The following is a 14,889-nucleotide window of genomic DNA, read 5'->3' as shown; positions in this document are numbered from 1 at the left end:
ACCATAGGGATTTGTGATGTCACCTAGAACCTTCACAGCAGCGACAGCTTTATGAGGAGCATCAGCACTGCTCTGCCTGAGCAGAACCATCACCGCCATAGGTTGTCAAATAACCCGGATTTAACCCACACAGGTAAGTCCAATGGGGTGCAGGCATGTCCTCTATGCTTACAGCTTCCCGTGGGTGTTGGTTTGATACCGTTTGGGGACAGCCAAGGAGGCATCTGCAGGCAACAAAGGTAGGTGTGTGCTTGTGTGTGTGTTTCCTATGCAGATCCTAAGCCCAGTGTCACATGCAAGTAGGAGGAGTAAGAAGGGTTCCTGGCAAATCCGGGTTATGGATTGCATTTAAAAAGGCCCCGTGGGAGTGCAATGGGCCCCTGTCTTGCTGCTTAGCAATAATGGTATGGGTTTAGGTTCTGCTGTGTGTACTGGTGGTTGACTGCCCCCCAGCCCAGAGTGTGCATGGAAAATTGTCTGGCAGCCTCCCTGACAGCAAGCAGTGATAGTGCCCATGAAGGGGACCTTGTTGGGCCCGCCCCTTTCACGGTTATCGCTTCTCGGCCTTTTGGCTAAGATCAAGTGTAGTATCTGTTCTTATCAGTTTAATATCTGATACGTCCCCTATCTGGGGACCATATATTAAATGGATTTTTGAGAACGGGGGCCGATTTCGAAGCTTGCTTCCGTCGCCCTATGCATTGACCCGATATGGCAGTATCTTCGGGTACAGTGCACCACCCCCTTACAGGGTTAAAAAGAAAGATTCCTACTTTCATTGCTACCTGCTTGCTGGCTAGCCAGCTAGCCAGCCCTGTGGGCCTTGCTGCTGCAGCCAAAAAACAAAAGGTGGTGCTGCTGCTGCTGCTTCTGCTGCTTCTGCTTGTGTCTGGCCGCTGTTGGAGCGTCCAGGCACAGGACTTCTGCTGCTGCTGACTAAATGGCCTCCTTAATTGGATCATTTGAGTAGCCAGCACACCTGTGCAGGTAGGGCATGACATGATAGGCAGCTGCCTTGATAGCGGGTGGGTGCTGAATGTTCCTAATTGACAAAATAAGATTAATGCTTATGAAGAAATATAAAATCTCATCCCTTCCCCAATATCGCGCCACACCCCTACCCCTTAATTCCCTGGTTGAACTTGATGGACATATGTCTTTTTTCGACCGTACTAACTATGTAACTATGTAACATAACATGGGGGGGGGGGGGGGTCTCCTGGCTGTTCACACAGGTGTGTCATTGCTGTACATTGACCATGCATTGCTTCTGTGGTATTGCAAAGGCAAAGACAAATGCTTCCAGCCATCCATTGCACTCATGGATTGGTCATCAGCTGGCTGTCTATGTCCCGCATCAATATAGACCAAAGTACAGAGGGTTAGGCTATGCTATTGTGCACCTACCTGATGCATCAGAAGGTGCGAGGCCCTTGCTAAATTCTGTGCACAGACTTTGAGATCTATACTTTAGACTGTATCTAAACCTGCTCCAACATGGACTGACATTCTGGCCTACTTTCAGCCGATGCGACTTGTCTGTCGCTGAACAGTCGCTTTTTATGTATTCAGCACCTATGTATAATGTTGTAAAAATGCTCTAGAAGCTAAAGTCGCAGAAATGTCACACATATTTGGCCTGCAACTTTCTGTGCGACAAATTCAGACAGGAAAAATCAGTATAAATCCTTAGAAAATTATCCCCCAGTGTCTCCATCTGCTGGCGGTATTGAATAAGCATTGCTGCACTGATGGGGTATGCATTAGACGAAAAAAAAGAAGAAAAAGAAGAATAATACGCCCAGAAAAGAGGCGAAAAGGAGAAAAACGTAAAAAAACGTGAAAAAAAAGTAAGAGGAAGAGAAGGGAAAAAAAGGTGGAAATGGGTTTAAAAGTGATTTCGGCGGAGAAATATATATATATATATATATATATATATATATATATATATATACGCGCACACACACACATATATATAAACGTATTCTCCGTTGAGATATTGCAGCCGCTGCTGTGTCCAGGCCCAGGAGCCTTAGCACTGTGCTGTGATGTCACTCAATACCACTGACATCACTAGGTGTAAACAACATCTCTCCTTTGCTGTGTATGTGACTATGGAGCTGTTTGGTGATGTCGTCTATTATGGCCTTCATAGAAGCAACAGGAGATTGTTGCATCCATCTAGAACCCTCAGAACTACAGTGCTATGATGTCACTCACTTCCACAGGCCTTGCAGAGTGTAAACAACAACAACCCAGCTTTGTTGTGTATGTAACCATAGGGATTTGTGATGTCACCTAGAACCTTCACAGCAGCGACAGCTTTATGAGGAGCATCAGCACTGCTCTGCCTGAGCAGAACCATCACCGCCATAGGTTGTCAAATAACCCGGATTTAACCCACACAGGTAAGTCCAATGGGGTGCAGGCATGTCCTCTATGCTTACAGCTTCCCGTGGGTGTTGGTTTGATACCGTTTGGGGACAGCCAAGGAGGCATCTGCAGGCAACAAAGGTAGGTGTGTGCTTGTGTGTGTGTTTCCTATGCAGATCCTAAGCCCAGTGTCACATGCAAGTAGGAGGAGTAAGAAGGGTTCCTGGCAAATCCGGGTTATGGATTGCATTTAAAAAGGCCCCGTGGGAGTGCAATGGGCCCCTGTCTTGCTGCTTAGCAATAATGGTATGGGTTTAGGTTCTGCTGTGTGTACTGGTGGTTGACTGCCCCCCAGCCCAGAGTGTGCATGGAAAATTGTCTGGCAGCCTCCCTGACAGCAAGCAGTGATAGTGCCCATGAAGGGGACCTTGTTGGGCCCGCCCCTTTCACGGTTATCGCTTCTCGGCCTTTTGGCTAAGATCAAGTGTAGTATCTGTTCTTATCAGTTTAATATCTGATACGTCCCCTATCTGGGGACCATATATTAAATGGATTTTTGAGAACGGGGGCCGATTTCGAAGCTTGCTTCCGTCGCCCTATGCATTGACCCGATATGGCAGTATCTTCGGGTACAGTGCACCACCCCCTTACAGGGTTAAAAAGAAAGATTCCTACTTTCATTGCTACCTGCTTGCTGGCTAGCCAGCTAGCCAGCCCTGTGGGCCTTGCTGCTGCAGCCAAAAAACAAAAGGTGGTGCTGCTGCTGCTGCTTCTGCTGCTTCTGCTTGTGTCTGGCCGCTGTTGGAGCGTCCAGGCACAGGACTTCTGCTGCTGCTGACTAAATGGCCTCCTTAATTGGATCATTTGAGTAGCCAGCACACCTGTGCAGGTAGGGCATGACATGATAGGCAGCTGCCTTGATAGCGGGTGGGTGCTGAATGTTCCTAATTGACAAAATAAGATTAATGCTTATGAAGAAATATAAAATCTCATCCCTTCCCCAATATCGCGCCACACCCCTACCCCTTAATTCCCTGGTTGAACTTGATGGACATATGTCTTTTTTCGACCGTACTAACTATGTAACTATGTAACATAACATGGGGGGGGGGGGTCTCCTGGCTGTTCACACAGGTGTGTCATTGCTGTACATTGACCATGCATTGCTTCTGTGGTATTGCAAAGGCAAAGACAAATGCTTCCAGCCATCCATTGCACTAATGGATTGGTCATCAGCTGGCTGTCTATGTCCCGCATCAATATAGACCAAAGTACAGAGGGTTAGGCTATGCTATTGTGCACCTACCTGATGCATCAGAAGGTGCGAGGCCCTTGCTAAATTCTGTGCACAGACTTTGAGATCTATACTTTAGACTGTATCTAAACCTGCTCCAACATGGACTGACATTCTGGCCTACTTTCAGCCGATGCGACTTGTCTGTCGCTGAACAGTCGCTTTTTATGTATTCAGCACCTATGTATAATGTTGTAAAAATGCTCTAGAAGCTAAAGTCGCAGAAATGTCACACATATTTGGCCTGCAACTTTCTGTGCGACAAATTCAGACAGGAAAAATCAGTATAAATCCTTAGAAAATTATCCCCCAGTGTCTCCATCTGCTGGCGGTATTGAATAAGCATTGCTGCACTGATGGGGTATGCATTAGACGAAAAAAAAGAAGAAAAAGAAGAATAATACGCCCAGAAAAAAGGAGAAAAACGTAAAAAAACGTGAAAAAAAAGTAAGAGGAAGAGAAGGGAAAAAAAGGTGGAAATGGGTTTAAAAGTGATTTCGGCGGAGAAATATATATATATATATATATATATATATATATATATATATATATATACGCGCACACACACACATATATATAAACGTATTCTCCGTTGAGATATTGCAGCCGCTGCTGTGTCCAGGCCCAGGAGCCTTAGCACTGTGCTGTGATGTCACTCAATACCACTGACATCACTAGGTGTAAACAACATCTCTCCTTTGCTGTGTATGTGACTATGGAGCTGTTTGGTGATGTCGTCTATTATGGCCTTCATAGAAGCAACAGGAGATTGTTGCATCCATCTAGAACCCTCAGAACTACAGTGCTATGATGTCACTCACTTCCACAGGCCTTGCAGAGTGTAAACAACAACAACCCAGCTTTGTTGTGTATGTAACCATAGGGATTTGTGATGTCACCTAGAACCTTCACAGCAGCGACAGCTTTATGAGGAGCATCAGCACTGCTCTGCCTGAGCAGAACCATCACCGCCATAGGTTGTCAAATAACCCGGATTTAACCCACACAGGTAAGTCCAATGGGGTGCAGGCATGTCCTCTATGCTTACAGCTTCCCGTGGGTGTTGGTTTGATACCGTTTGGGGACAGCCAAGGAGGCATCTGCAGGCAACAAAGGTAGGTGTGTGCTTGTGTGTGTGTTTCCTATGCAGATCCTAAGCCCAGTGTCACATGCAAGTAGGAGGAGTAAGAAGGGTTCCTGGCAAATCCGGGTTATGGATTGCATTTAAAAAGGCCCCGTGGGAGTGCAATGGGCCCCTGTCTTGCTGCTTAGCAATAATGGTATGGGTTTAGGTTCTGCTGTGTGTACTGGTGGTTGACTGCCCCCCAGCCCAGAGTGTGCATGGAAAATTGTCTGGCAGCCTCCCTGACAGCAAGCAGTGATAGTGCCCATGAAGGGGACCTTGTTGGGCCCGCCCCTTTCACGGTTATCGCTTCTCGGCCTTTTGGCTAAGATCAAGTGTAGTATCTGTTCTTATCAGTTTAATATCTGATACGTCCCCTATCTGGGGACCATATATTAAATGGATTTTTGAGAACGGGGGCCGATTTCGAAGCTTGCTTCCGTCGCCCTATGCATTGACCCGATATGGCAGTATCTTCGGGTACAGTGCACCACCCCCTTACAGGGTTAAAAAGAAAGATTCCTACTTTCATTGCTACCTGCTTGCTGGCTAGCCAGCTAGCCAGCCCTGTGGGCCTTGCTGCTGCAGCCAAAAAACAAAAGGTGGTGCTGCTGCTGCTGCTTCTGCTGCTTCTGCTTGTGTCTGGCCGCTGTTGGAGCGTCCAGGCACAGGACTTCTGCTGCTGCTGACTAAATGGCCTCCTTAATTGGATCATTTGAGTAGCCAGCACACCTGTGCAGGTAGGGCATGACATGATAGGCAGCTGCCTTGATAGCGGGTGGGTGCTGAATGTTCCTAATTGACAAAATAAGATTAATGCTTATGAAGAAATATAAAATCTCATCCCTTCCCCAATATCGCGCCACACCCCTACCCCTTAATTCCCTGGTTGAACTTGATGGACATATGTCTTTTTTCGACCGTACTAACTATGTAACTATGTAACATAACATGGGGGGGGGGGGGGGGGGGGGTCTCCTGGCTGTTCACACAGGTGTGTCATTGCTGTACATTGACCATGCATTGCTTCTGTGGTATTGCAAAGGCAAAGACAAATGCTTCCAGCCATCCATTGCACTAATGGATTGGTCATCAGCTGGCTGTCTATGTCCCGCATCAATATAGACCAAAGTACAGAGGGTTAGGCTATGCTATTGTGCACCTACCTGATGCATCAGAAGGTGCGAGGCCCTTGCTAAATTCTGTGCACAGACTTTGAGATCTATACTTTAGACTGTATCTAAACCTGCTCCAACATGGACTGACATTCTGGCCTACTTTCAGCCGATGCGACTTGTCTGTCGCTGAACAGTCGCTTTTTATGTATTCAGCACCTATGTATAATGTTGTAAAAATGCTCTAGAAGCTAAAGTCGCAGAAATGTCACACATATTTGGCCTGCAACTTTCTGTGCGACAAATTCAGACAGGAAAAATCAGTATAAATCCTTAGAAAATTATCCCCCAGTGTCTCCATCTGCTGGCGGTATTGAATAAGCATTGCTGCACTGATGGGGTATGCATTAGACGAAAAAAAAGAAGAAAAAGAAGAATAATACGCCCAGAAAAGAGGCGAAAAGGAGAAAAACGTAAAAAAACGTGAAAAAAAAGTAAGAGGAAGAGAAGGGAAAAAAAGGTGGAAATGGGTTTAAAAGTGATTTCGGCGGAGAAATATATATATATATATATATATATATATATATATATATATATACGCGCACACACACACATATATATAAACGTATTCTCCGTTGAGATATTGCAGCCGCTGCTGTGTCCAGGCCCAGGAGCCTTAGCACTGTGCTGTGATGTCACTCAATACCACTGACATCACTAGGTGTAAACAACATCTCTCCTTTGCTGTGTATGTGACTATGGAGCTGTTTGGTGATGTCGTCTATTATGGCCTTCATAGAAGCAACAGGAGATTGTTGCATCCATCTAGAACCCTCAGAACTACAGTGCTATGATGTCACTCACTTCCACAGGCCTTGCAGAGTGTAAACAACAACAACCCAGCTTTGTTGTGTATGTAACCATAGGGATTTGTGATGTCACCTAGAACCTTCACAGCAGCGACAGCTTTATGAGGAGCATCAGCACTGCTCTGCCTGAGCAGAACCATCACCGCCATAGGTTGTCAAATAACCCGGATTTAACCCACACAGGTAAGTCCAATGGGGTGCAGGCATGTCCTCTATGCTTACAGCTTCCCGTGGGTGTTGGTTTGATACCGTTTGGGGACAGCCAAGGAGGCATCTGCAGGCAACAAAGGTAGGTGTGTGCTTGTGTGTGTGTTTCCTATGCAGATCCTAAGCCCAGTGTCACATGCAAGTAGGAGGAGTAAGAAGGGTTCCTGGCAAATCCGGGTTATGGATTGCATTTAAAAAGGCCCCGTGGGAGTGCAATGGGCCCCTGTCTTGCTGCTTAGCAATAATGGTATGGGTTTAGGTTCTGCTGTGTGTACTGGTGGTTGACTGCCCCCCAGCCCAGAGTGTGCATGGAAAATTGTCTGGCAGCCTCCCTGACAGCAAGCAGTGATAGTGCCCATGAAGGGGACCTTGTTGGGCCCGCCCCTTTCACGGTTATCGCTTCTCGGCCTTTTGGCTAAGATCAAGTGTAGTATCTGTTCTTATCAGTTTAATATCTGATACGTCCCCTATCTGGGGACCATATATTAAATGGATTTTTGAGACCGGGGGCCGATTTCGAAGCTTGCTTCCGTCGCCCTATGCATTGACCCGATATGGCAGTATCTTCGGGTACAGTGCACCACCCCCTTACAGGGTTAAAAAGAAAGATTCCTACTTTCATTGCTACCTGCTTGCTGGCTAGCCAGCTAGCCAGCCCTGTGGGCCTTGCTGCTGCAGCCAAAAAACAAAAGGTGGTGCTGCTGCTGCTGCTTCTGCTGCTTCTGCTTGTGTCTGGCCGCTGTTGGAGCGTCCAGGCACAGGACTTCTGCTGCTGCTGACTAAATGGCCTCCTTAATTGGATCATTTGAGTAGCCAGCACACCTGTGCAGGTAGGGCATGACATGATAGGCAGCTGCCTTGATAGCGGGTGGGTGCTGAATGTTCCTAATTGACAAAATAAGATTAATGCTTATGAAGAAATATAAAATCTCATCCCTTCCCCAATATCGCGCCACACCCCTACCCCTTAATTCCCTGGTTGAACTTGATGGACATATGTCTTTTTTCGACCGTACTAACTATGTAACTATGTAACATAACATGGGGGGGGGGGTCTCCTGGCTGTTCACACAGGTGTGTCATTGCTGTACATTGACCATGCATTGCTTCTGTGGTATTGCAAAGGCAAAGACAAATGCTTCCAGCCATCCATTGCACTAATGGATTGGTCATCAGCTGGCTGTCTATGTCCCGCATCAATATAGACCAAAGTACAGAGGGTTAGGCTATGCTATTGTGCACCTACCTGATGCATCAGAAGGTGCGAGGCCCTTGCTAAATTCTGTGCACAGACTTTGAGATCTATACTTTAGACTGTATCTAAACCTGCTCCAACATGGACTGACATTCTGGCCTACTTTCAGCCGATGCGACTTGTCTGTCGCTGAACAGTCGCTTTTTATGTATTCAGCACCTATGTATAATGTTGTAAAAATGCTCTAGAAGCTAAAGTCGCAGAAATGTCACACATATTTGGCCTGCAACTTTCTGTGCGACAAATTCAGACAGGAAAAATCAGTATAAATCCTTAGAAAATTATCCCCCAGTGTCTCCATCTGCTGGCGGTATTGAATAAGCATTGCTGCACTGATGGGGTATGCATTAGACGAAAAAAAAGAAGAAAAAGAAGAATAATACGCCCAGAAAAGAGGCGAAAAGGAGAAAAACGTAAAAAAACGTGAAAAAAAAGTAAGAGGAAGAGAAGGGAAAAAAAGGTGGAAATGGGTTTAAAAGTGATTTCGGCGGAGAAATATATATATATATATATATATATATATATATATATATATATATATACGCGCACACACACACATATATATAAACGTATTCTCCGTTGAGATATTGCAGCCGCTGCTGTGTCCAGGCCCAGGAGCCTTAGCACTGTGCTGTGATGTCACTCAATACCACTGACATCACTAGGTGTAAACAACATCTCTCCTTTGCTGTGTATGTGACTATGGAGCTGTTTGGTGATGTCGTCTATTATGGCCTTCATAGAAGCAACAGGAGATTGTTGCATCCATCTAGAACCCTCAGAACTACAGTGCTATGATGTCACTCACTTCCACAGGCCTTGCAGAGTGTAAACAACAACAACCCAGCTTTGTTGTGTATGTAACCATAGGGATTTGTGATGTCACCTAGAACCTTCACAGCAGCGACAGCTTTATGAGGAGCATCAGCACTGCTCTGCCTGAGCAGAACCATCACCGCCATAGGTTGTCAAATAACCCGGATTTAACCCACACAGGTAAGTCCAATGGGGTGCAGGCATGTCCTCTATGCTTACAGCTTCCCGTGGGTGTTGGTTTGATACCGTTTGGGGACAGCCAAGGAGGCATCTGCAGGCAACAAAGGTAGGTGTGTGCTTGTGTGTGTGTTTCCTATGCAGATCCTAAGCCCAGTGTCACATGCAAGTAGGAGGAGTAAGAAGGGTTCCTGGCAAATCCGGGTTATGGATTGCATTTAAAAAGGCCCCGTGGGAGTGCAATGGGCCCCTGTCTTGCTGCTTAGCAATAATGGTATGGGTTTAGGTTCTGCTGTGTGTACTGGTGGTTGACTGCCCCCCAGCCCAGAGTGTGCATGGAAAATTGTCTGGCAGCCTCCCTGACAGCAAGCAGTGATAGTGCCCATGAAGGGGACCTTGTTGGGCCCGCCCCTTTCACGGTTATCGCTTCTCGGCCTTTTGGCTAAGATCAAGTGTAGTATCTGTTCTTATCAGTTTAATATCTGATACGTCCCCTATCTGGGGACCATATATTAAATGGATTTTTGAGAACGGGGGCCGATTTCGAAGCTTGCTTCCGTCGCCCTATGCATTGACCCGATATGGCAGTATCTTCGGGTACAGTGCACCACCCCCTTACAGGGTTAAAAAGAAAGATTCCTACTTTCATTGCTACCTGCTTGCTGGCTAGCCAGCTAGCCAGCCCTGTGGGCCTTGCTGCTGCAGCCAAAAAACAAAAGGTGGTGCTGCTGCTGCTGCTTCTGCTGCTTCTGCTTGTGTCTGGCCGCTGTTGGAGCGTCCAGGCACAGGACTTCTGCTGCTGCTGACTAAATGGCCTCCTTAATTGGATCATTTGAGTAGCCAGCACACCTGTGCAGGTAGGGCATGACATGATAGGCAGCTGCCTTGATAGCGGGTGGGTGCTGAATGTTCCTAATTGACAAAATAAGATTAATGCTTATGAAGAAATATAAAATCTCATCCCTTCCCCAATATCGCGCCACACCCCTACCCCTTAATTCCCTGGTTGAACTTGATGGACATATGTCTTTTTTCGACCGTACTAACTATGTAACTATGTAACATAACATGGGGGGGGGGGGGGGGGTCTCCTGGCTGTTCACACAGGTGTGTCATTGCTGTACATTGACCATGCATTGCTTCTGTGGTATTGCAAAGGCAAAGACAAATGCTTCCAGCCATCCATTGCACTAATGGATTGGTCATCAGCTGGCTGTCTATGTCCCGCATCAATATAGACCAAAGTACAGAGGGTTAGGCTATGCTATTGTGCACCTACCTGATGCATCAGAAGGTGCGAGGCCCTTGCTAAATTCTGTGCACAGACTTTGAGATCTATACTTTAGACTGTATCTAAACCTGCTCCAACATGGACTGACATTCTGGCCTACTTTCAGCCGATGCGACTTGTCTGTCGCTGAACAGTCGCTTTTTATGTATTCAGCACCTATGTATAATGTTGTAAAAATGCTCTAGAAGCTAAAGTCGCAGAAATGTCACACATATTTGGCCTGCAACTTTCTGTGCGACAAATTCAGACAGGAAAAATCAGTATAAATCCTTAGAAAATTATCCCCCAGTGTCTCCATCTGCTGGCGGTATTGAATAAGCATTGCTGCACTGATGGGGTATGCATTAGACGAAAAAAAAGAAGAAAAAGAAGAATAATACGCCCAGAAAAGAGGCGAAAAGGAGAAAAACGTAAAAAAACGTGAAAAAAAAGTAAGAGGAAGAGAAGGGAAAAAAAGGTGGAAATGGGTTTAAAAGTGATTTCGGCGGAGAAATATATATATATATATATATATATATATATATATATATACGCGCACACACACACATATATATAAACGTATTCTCCGTTGAGATATTGCAGCCGCTGCTGTGTCCAGGCCCAGGAGCCTTAGCACTGTGCTGTGATGTCACTCAATACCACTGACATCACTAGGTGTAAACAACATCTCTCCTTTGCTGTGTATGTGACTATGGAGCTGTTTGGTGATGTCGTCTATTATGGCCTTCATAGAAGCAACAGGAGATTGTTGCATCCATCTAGAACCCTCAGAACTACAGTGCTATGATGTCACTCACTTCCACAGGCCTTGCAGAGTGTAAACAACAACAACCCAGCTTTGTTGTGTATGTAACCATAGGGATTTGTGATGTCACCTAGAACCTTCACAGCAGCGACAGCTTTATGAGGAGCATCAGCACTGCTCTGCCTGAGCAGAACCATCACCGCCATAGGTTGTCAAATAACCCGGATTTAACCCACACAGGTAAGTCCAATGGGGTGCAGGCATGTCCTCTATGCTTACAGCTTCCCGTGGGTGTTGGTTTGATACCGTTTGGGGACAGCCAAGGAGGCATCTGCAGGCAACAAAGGTAGGTGTGTGCTTGTGTGTGTGTTTCCTATGCAGATCCTAAGCCCAGTGTCACATGCAAGTAGGAGGAGTAAGAAGGGTTCCTGGCAAATCCGGGTTATGGATTGCATTTAAAAAGGCCCCGTGGGAGTGCAATGGGCCCCTGTCTTGCTGCTTAGCAATAATGGTATGGGTTTAGGTTCTGCTGTGTGTACTGGTGGTTGACTGCCCCCCAGCCCAGAGTGTGCATGGAAAATTGTCTGGCAGCCTCCCTGACAGCAAGCAGTGATAGTGCCCATGAAGGGGACCTTGTTGGGCCCGCCCCTTTCACGGTTATCGCTTCTCGGCCTTTTGGCTAAGATCAAGTGTAGTATCTGTTCTTATCAGTTTAATATCTGATACGTCCCCTATCTGGGGACCATATATTAAATGGATTTTTGAGAACGGGGGCCGATTTCGAAGCTTGCTTCCGTCGCCCTATGCATTGACCCGATATGGCAGTATCTTCGGGTACAGTGCACCACCCCCTTACAGGGTTAAAAAGAAAGATTCCTACTTTCATTGCTACCTGCTTGCTGGCTAGCCAGCTAGCCAGCCCTGTGGGCCTTGCTGCTGCAGCCAAAAAACAAAAGGTGGTGCTGCTGCTGCTGCTTCTGCTGCTTCTGCTTGTGTCTGGCCGCTGTTGGAGCGTCCAGGCACAGGACTTCTGCTGCTGCTGACTAAATGGCCTCCTTAATTGGATCATTTGAGTAGCCAGCACACCTGTGCAGGTAGGGCATGACATGATAGGCAGCTGCCTTGATAGCGGGTGGGTGCTGAATGTTCCTAATTGACAAAATAAGATTAATGCTTATGAAGAAATATAAAATCTCATCCCTTCCCCAATATCGCGCCACACCCCTACCCCTTAATTCCCTGGTTGAACTTGATGGACATATGTCTTTTTTCGACCGTACTAACTATGTAACTATGTAACATAACATGGGGGGGGGGGGGGTCTCCTGGCTGTTCACACAGGTGTGTCATTGCTGTACATTGACCATGCATTGCTTCTGTGGTATTGCAAAGGCAAAGACAAATGCTTCCAGCCATCCATTGCACTAATGGATTGGTCATCAGCTGGCTGTCTATGTCCCGCATCAATATAGACCAAAGTACAGAGGGTTAGGCTATGCTATTGTGCACCTACCTGATGCATCAGAAGGTGCGAGGCCCTTGCTAAATTCTGTGCACAGACTTTGAGATCTATACTTTAGACTGTATCTAAACCTGCTCCAACATGGACTGACATTCTGGCCTACTTTCAGCCGATGCGACTTGTCTGTCGCTGAACAGTCGCTTTTTATGTATTCAGCACCTATGTATAATGTTGTAAAAATGCTCTAGAAGCTAAAGTCGCAGAAATGTCACACATATTTGGCCTGCAACTTTCTGTGCGACAAATTCAGACAGGAAAAATCAGTATAAATCCTTAGAAAATTATCCCCCAGTGTCTCCATCTGCTGGCGGTATTGAATAAGCATTGCTGCACTGATGGGGTATGCATTAGACGAAAAAAAAGAAGAAAAAGAAGAATAATACGCCCAGAAAAGAGGCGAAAAGGAGAAAAACGTAAAAAAACGTGAAAAAAAAGTAAGAGGAAGAGAAGGGAAAAAAAGGTGGAAATGGGTTTAAAAGTGATTTCGGCGGAGAAATATATATATATATATATATATATATATATATATATATATATATACGCGCACACACACACATATATATAAACGTATTCTCCGTTGAGATATTGCAGCCGCTGCTGTGTCCAGGCCCAGGAGCCTTAGCACTGTGCTGTGATGTCACTCAATACCACTGACATCTGTTACGCCGAGCGCTCCGGGTCCCCGCTCCTCCCCGGAGCGCTCGCTTCACTCTCCCCGCGGCAGCGCTCCGGTCACGTCCTCTGACCCGGGGCGCTGCGATTCCGCTGCCAGCCGGGATGCGATTCGCGATGCGGGTAGCGCCCGCTCGCGATGCGCACCCCGGCTCCCCTACCTGACTCGCTCTCCGTCTGTTCTGTCCCGGCGCGCGCGGCCCCGCTCCCTAGGGCGCGCGCGCGCCGGGTCTCTGCGATTTAAAGGGCCACTGCGCCGCTGATTGGCGCAGTGGTTCCAATTAGTGTGTTCACCTGTGCACTTCCCTATATCACCTCACTTCCCCTGCACTCCCTTGCCGGATCTTGTTGCCTTAGTGCCAGTGAAAGCGTTCCTTGTGTGTTCCTTGCCTGTGTTTCCAGACCTTCTGCCGTTGCCCCTGACTACGATCCTTGCTGCCTGCCCCGACCTTCTGCTACGTCCGACCTTGCTTTTGCCTACTACCTTGTACCGCGCCTATCTTCAGCAGCCAGAGAGGTGAGCCGTTGCTAGTGGATACGACCTGGTCACTACCGCCGCAGCAAGACCATCCCGCTTTGCGGCGGGCTCTGGTGAAAACCAGTAGTGGCTTAGAACCGGTCCACTAGCACGGTCCACGCCAATCCCTCTCTGGCACAGAGGATCCACTACCTGCCAGCCGGCATCGTGACAGTAGATCCGGCCATGGATCCCGCTGAAGTTCCTCTGCCAGTTGTCGCTGACCTCACCACGGTGGTCGCCCAGCAGTCACAACAGATAGCGCAACAAGGCCAACAGCTGTCTCAACTGACCGTTATGCTACAACAGTTACTACCACAGCTTCAGCAGTCATCTCCTCCGCCAGCTCCTGCACCTCCTCCGCAGCGAGTGGCCGCTCCTGGGATACGCTTATCCTTGCCGGATAAATTTGATGGGGACTCTAAGTTTTGCCGTGGCTTTCTTTCCCAATGTTCCCTGCATCTGGAGATGATGTCGGACCTGTTTCCCACTGAAAGGTCTAAGGTGGCTTTCGTAGTCAGCCTTCTGTCCGGAAAAGCCCTGTCATGGGCCACACCGCTCTGGGACCGCAATGACCCCGTCACTGCCTCTGTACACTCCTTCTTCTCGGAAATCCGAAGTGTCTTTGAGGAACCTGCCCGAGCCTCTTCTGCTGAGACTGCCCTGTTGAACCTGGTCCAGGGTAATTCTTCCGTTGGCGAGTATGCCGTACAATTCCGTACTCTTGCTTCAGAATTGTCCTGGAATAATGAGGCCCTCTGCGCGACCTTCAAAAAAGGCCTATCCAGCAACATTAAAGATGTTCTGGCCGCACGAGAAATTCCTGCTAATCTACATGAACTTATTCACCTAGCCACTCGCATTGACATGCGTTTTTCCGAAAGGCGTCAGGAACTCCGCCAAGATATGGACT

At 47.2% G+C, this 14,889-nt stretch overlaps 6 non-coding genes across 6 annotated transcripts; all 6 read left to right on the top strand.

Annotated features, from left to right (window-relative positions):
- Positions 1-552: 552 nt before the first annotated feature.
- LOC130351385 (U2 spliceosomal RNA) lies at positions 553-743 on the top strand. The gene has a single exon (XR_008888101.1). It is a non-coding gene; the product is annotated as a U2 spliceosomal RNA (small nuclear RNA).
- A 2,084-nt stretch (positions 744-2,827) lies between these two features.
- Positions 2,828-3,018, top strand: LOC130351384 (U2 spliceosomal RNA). The gene has a single exon (XR_008888100.1). It is a non-coding gene; the product is annotated as a U2 spliceosomal RNA (small nuclear RNA).
- Positions 3,019-5,095: 2,077 nt separating this feature from the next.
- LOC130351383 (U2 spliceosomal RNA) lies at positions 5,096-5,286 on the top strand. Its single transcript, XR_008888099.1, has one exon. It is a non-coding gene; the product is annotated as a U2 spliceosomal RNA (small nuclear RNA).
- A 2,090-nt stretch (positions 5,287-7,376) lies between these two features.
- Positions 7,377-7,567, top strand: LOC130351373 (U2 spliceosomal RNA). Its single transcript, XR_008888094.1, has one exon. It is a non-coding gene; the product is annotated as a U2 spliceosomal RNA (small nuclear RNA).
- Positions 7,568-9,651: 2,084 nt separating this feature from the next.
- On the top strand, positions 9,652-9,842 carry LOC130351382 (U2 spliceosomal RNA). The gene has a single exon (XR_008888098.1). It is a non-coding gene; the product is annotated as a U2 spliceosomal RNA (small nuclear RNA).
- Positions 9,843-11,924: 2,082 nt separating this feature from the next.
- LOC130351381 (U2 spliceosomal RNA) lies at positions 11,925-12,115 on the top strand. The gene has a single exon (XR_008888097.1). It is a non-coding gene; the product is annotated as a U2 spliceosomal RNA (small nuclear RNA).
- Positions 12,116-14,889: the final 2,774 nt, after the last annotated feature.

The sequence above is a fragment of the Hyla sarda genome, unplaced genomic scaffold, assembly GCF_029499605.1.
Source record: "Hyla sarda isolate aHylSar1 unplaced genomic scaffold, aHylSar1.hap1 scaffold_973, whole genome shotgun sequence".
NCBI classification, from domain to species: domain Eukaryota; kingdom Metazoa; phylum Chordata; class Amphibia; order Anura; family Hylidae; genus Hyla; species Hyla sarda.
Note: the sequence above shows the minus strand (reverse complement) of the source record. Positions and strands in the feature narration are given on the sequence as shown.